This window comes from Lycium ferocissimum, chromosome 10 (assembly GCF_029784015.1).
Source record: "Lycium ferocissimum isolate CSIRO_LF1 chromosome 10, AGI_CSIRO_Lferr_CH_V1, whole genome shotgun sequence".
NCBI classification, from domain to species: Eukaryota; Viridiplantae; Streptophyta; class Magnoliopsida; order Solanales; family Solanaceae; genus Lycium; species Lycium ferocissimum.
In genome coordinates this window covers 10,922,509-10,927,975 of record NC_081351.1, presented here as the reverse complement: position 1 = coordinate 10,927,975, position 5,467 = coordinate 10,922,509, and positions in this window count along the sequence as shown.

Genomic DNA, 5,467 nt, shown 5'->3' with positions numbered 1-5,467 from the left:
TTTTTTTAAATCATGTTTGTGAAGGTAAATAACTCGTAATTTCTTTTAATTGTTAATTTTTATGAAAATAATAATTAAGGTCAATTTTTGCAATTTTCTCGGGATTTTTAAATTTTTAATTTTTAAGGGCATCCTTACTCCGTCACATTTTATGAGATAAAAATTAGGTGTCAACACTTACAACAACAGCCAGGAGAACTACAATAACAATTATGGTGGCGCAAACCAAGGGAACTACAACAACAACAACAATTTCAAAAATAAATCCATATATTCCACCAAAGGGGCAATCAAATAACCAAGGCAGTTCACGGATGGAGCTTATGCTTGAGAAGGTGTTAGCCAATCAACCCAAGGCTAAGAAGACCTTATCTTAGCTGACAGAAATAGTGGGATCTCATACACATTGTGTGGAGTGATGTGAGAGTCCGATGTCCGATGGTTGTCCCGGAATCATGGATTGAGTGAGTACATGGACTTCGCGGGTCCCCCATGGGTTGTGCTATCGAGACATCCTTCCGTCCGGAGTACATATGTACACAGCATTGCATTGTATTTGCATTCTTACATCATTGCCTTGCATTGCATTATGGCTTATATTGTGATGATCTGGTGTTTTACTTGTGTTGTTGATTTCGGACTGGATATATTGAGACTTGGCACACTTGGGTTTATATGCTTCAACCTAGGTGATGACATGTACTTGATTCTGATAGTGATTGACTTATACTTGTTGATTCATCTGCTTATCCTGCTTTATTGTCTAAATTATATTAGCTATACTTAGTCGGCCGATGATACATACCAGGATCGTGATTTGCAAAATGACCTTCTTTTTTATTCTTTTATCAATGCAGGATTCCGGGTTGGATCTACTCCTGTTTCTCGTGGCTGATAGTCTCTTCGAGATTTTCTTAGAGTCCACAGGGTGAGCATGAGACGTCTGCCGCCTTGAAGATTATTCTTTATTAGGTCTTATTTTCTATTCCAAGACATACTCAGATTTAATGTATCATTGATATTCAGACTTGTAGATTTTAGTTAGATGCTCTTGTATGGATTAGAACAGACCCTGGGTGTATTTTCTTATTTCCGCAATTACTTTATATTACTATCATCAGACTTATGTGATTTATTTATTTACGTCTCTATTATCATTGGGTTGAGAGTTCGCTTACTGAGGTGAGAAAGGTAAGTGCTCGCACGGCTTAGCCAAACTGGGTCGTGACAAGTTAGTATCAGAGCCCTAGGTTACTCATTCTATAATACAAGACCGTATCTAGTAGAGTCTCGTGGATCGGTACAACGAGATCCGTACTTATCTGTGAGAGGCTATAAGACATTTAGGGAACTTTGAATTCTTTCATTCTCTCGTGCTACTTTATTCAAATTGGTATCTAGTCGATTCCAATTGGTATCTGGACCTTCTTATCTTGATTATCCTCAGAAGATGAAAATCCATCCTTAAGTTCTCACGTGAATGGTTGATCTATGACGTGTCATGGTATGGTACGACATGTGTTATCCTGATTCGGATGCGTGATCCAGTTTGGTCACTAGTTATGGCCTGAGGTTTCGATTGTATGGAGTCACGATTAGACTTGATTGCTGTGTGGAGTCATGATTAGACTTGGTTATTGTGAGAGTTCACGAGAAATGGGAAGATAGTTCAAAGGGTTGCAAGGTCTCCATGTTCCAGCGTTAGGTTGCTCAGAAGTGACAAAGTACCATTATGGCTTAACAATAGTGGGTTGCTCGATGATATGATCAGTTTGACTTTAGCTTTGTCAAGACTTTATGATGGTGCGCGTGACACAAGTGTACCAATAGCTGATTGATGATTCAGCAGTGGTAGAGTATTAGAGTTCGGTATGTAAGAACAAGTGTAAGTTTGGTGATGACATCGAATGTGGACAACGTATTGTGATCGCATGTAATAAAGAATAGAAGTTGACAATAAGGACATGAAGGAAGACTTTAATGGAAAACACGTAGCGAAGCAAGACTTCTTAGAGTATCTTGAACATGAGTACTTTTCAAGAGATTGGGAAGGAAAAATTAGTATCTAGCATGGTTATCGGGATAAGGTTGCGACTGGTGCAAAAAGTTATTCTTGATATGAGCTTGATGATATTAAAAGATTGCTTGGTTATTAAGTGAATGCTATGGGCACATCATTTGATCGGTAAATTGACTGGTTTATAGACTTCTGAGGAGTGTCATCTGATGGAAATGACTTCAAATATGGGTGTATATGATGAGTTAATGACTTAAGGAGTTACTGGTTGTTTCACTTAGATTTGAGGAAATTGGATATTGTTTGAGGGGTTCGTTTGGCTTAGATGGATGATTAGTTTAGAGGATCGAGTGGAAATGAGCATTTGTTGGTTGATAGTGATAAAAGTGTTTTGAAATGATATACAGGAACTGAAGGATTACAATGAGGAATCTTGCTATTGGGATCAGGAGATTAAGGTTCGTGAGATCTTGGTTGTGATTGTACAGTGTAGAGTAGGCTTGAGAGTTTATGGATGAGTTGGTATGTTCAGTTATGTCATAGACTAATAGAGGTCAGCGGTGGACTAAGGTTGGGAACCTTGTTTTCATTATGTAAAAATTAGCTAGATCGCTCGACTAATGGTGTTATTACTCGGTTTAGGTGATTGGATAAAAAGGGATAATCGTGCAACTGGTTACAGGTTTTTAGATTCGATAGTTTAGGTAATTATTGAAGACTAGTAATGTTAATGATTTGAGTAAGGGATTAGTAAACCTGGATACTTGAAAAGGTAGATCGACGATGGGTTGACTGAGTTTAGTTCGGGATAACATTTAATAAATTGAGTAGATGGGTTGACTGAGTTTAGTTCGGGATAACATTTAATAAATTGAGTAAGGAAATTCGGGCATGGAAGCTTCAGTGAGATACATAAGAATATTAGTAATACTGTTGTGTGATACGCTGGATTTAGAAAGTGTTCCATTTTGAGTTCTAAGCGTTAAGAAAACTCTAATGTGCAGAGTGTGTAGTATGACCCTATCTCCCGTATTGATTCGGCTAGCTTGCAGAACTTATGATTGTGCGGTATTCGATTGAGTGGATTCGAGGATTGAATACGATATTGATGATCGTGAATTGATTATAAATTGGGAAATTGATGAGTCGAAGAAAGGTATAGTTAATTGTGAATCGAGATTTCTTAGCCAGTATTGATCGTGGTGTCATTTCCCTACACATTCCAGTTGAGATGTGATTGTTGCTTGAGCTTAAGAAGGAAGTTTGCAGGAATGGACTATGTGATGTGACGACGTTGTTCTATAAGGTTCGTAAAAAGTGACTAGTAAGAAGCAAACTTTTAGTCGACCGACATATCAAGGCTTATAAGAAATGACTTGGTGGTACACCATTGGGAAAGTTCGTAAACTTCGATAGTGACTGAGTCAGCATGCTTTAAGAGAAAGGATTGTCGAATTCCTATCAAGTGAGGACCAAAATTATATTTTCGGGAGGAACCTTGCTCGTGGTAGTACAGTGTGTTTGTAAGTAATATTGATTGGACAGTTTGGATAAGAGCTTTTGGTTATTAAAGACTTGGGGGAAATTGCGTGAGATTTTGAGTAGCAGTGTAGGATTGGATACCTTTGGGGAATTTACGAGCATATCGAGGTGATACTTTGAGAGGTTCGATGGTTATATAATTACTATATGAAGCTTAAGGTATGCACCGAAAAGTTTAGGGTTGTATCGGATTCGCGTATCGGGTAAAGGTTGAGAGAAACATAAAGTTCGACATCGTGAGGTATAAATCTTCGGTACTAAGTTGATAGCTGGGATAAGACTTTACTTGTGGAGTCGAAAGTGATAGACAAGATTTGTTATGCGTGGTATGGCTGTGATTGATTTCGAAAATCAGAGTCAGTTCTAATGATTATTGGTGGGTTTCAAGAGTTGTGCATTCATTCAGGGTCAGCATGGTTCGAGTTAAGCTTAATGGTCTATGGTCATATTTCCAGGAAGATATTTAAAGATTAGATGTGTTTCGGCTCAGATTCGAGGTAAGATAGACTTACCGAGCTTTGTTAGGATTTCCTAGTGGATTTGATGATATTTTCTGAGAACAGTTACTTGGACAGAATAATGGTATACAATGAGCCTAGTACAGATTTGAGGAGGAACTATTGTGCGAGAGGTCTCTATAGTGATCAGTTGTTTGATCAATGAGATATTCAGTGGTATAGTTCCTATATTGTGATTTGAAGGTTCAAAAAGATTTCAAACTGATCAAGTTGGCAGCCGGTAAGAACAGTTTTGATAGAATTGCATAGAGATCACAGATGAATCAAGGATTCTTCTGGTGGGAGTAAGTTAAGAGTTCAAAATTTTGGTATGTGTGTTCATATACTTCTAAGAAATCGCGGTATGAGTAACGGATTTAGAAAAATATGGGAGAAGAAGTTAGTGGAATCAAAGTATTTTATCGGTTCAGAATGGGCTATGGTTTGTGACCAAGTTTTAGAGGATCGCGTTGGTTTTGGAAAGTGTTTGTGGGGCCTATTGATTGCATTTAGGATTGCGGTGTTATCCAATCAGAGAATTCGGGTAAAAGCAAATTGTTATTCGAGGATTATTTATGAAGGATATTTGAATGCGGAGATACGAGAGTGGAGCTTGAGCTAAGTTAGAGATTTATGACCGGTAGAGTGAACGATCATGTTTTAATGTTACACCCGGCAAGGGTGTCTTGCGATTTGGGAAGGAAGGAAAGTGAGCCCGAGGTGTATTGGTCGTTGAGACTACCCATTGTTGGGCCCTTGTTCTATGAGTTAGTTTTTCACTAGATCTGTCGAATGTTCATCCGGTTTTCCATGGTTCTATGTTGGAAAAGTACTGTTCTAGTAGTTTCTGTACCATTCGTTGGGATGCAATTTTGTTCGATGAGAATCTTTACTGTAAGGAGAAGTTCGACGTGCGTGGCCGATATCATCAGTTATTGCCGATTGGAGCATTTTTTCCGTCCTCTTTTCTTTGTCGCTCGAGGATGAGCGATTGTTTAATTGGTATCTGATGTAACGACCCGTTTGGTCGTTATTGCATTTCCGACCTTTTTGACCCTTTCCCAAGTTTGGTTAGCTCACTTTTGACTTGAAGGGACCATTGACAGGCTCTCCGAGGAGTTTAAACTTGATTCGGATGACTTTTTGTGAAATTTGGGCTTAAAGCGAAAAAGAGTTGACACAAAGTTGACTTTTCAGTATACGGACCTTTTTCAGAAATCTATCGATTTCAAAAGGTCCGGATGGTCAAATAGAACTTGTGTGCATATCTAGTTCAATTCCCAATGCACTCGGATGCATTTTGAGACTTGGGATGAGAAGTTGAAATTATGGTATTGGGGGTTTACTCGGTTAACGAGACCTCCGTTGGGAATTCCAAGGCCACAAGTGCATTCGTAGCGCGTTTTTATGT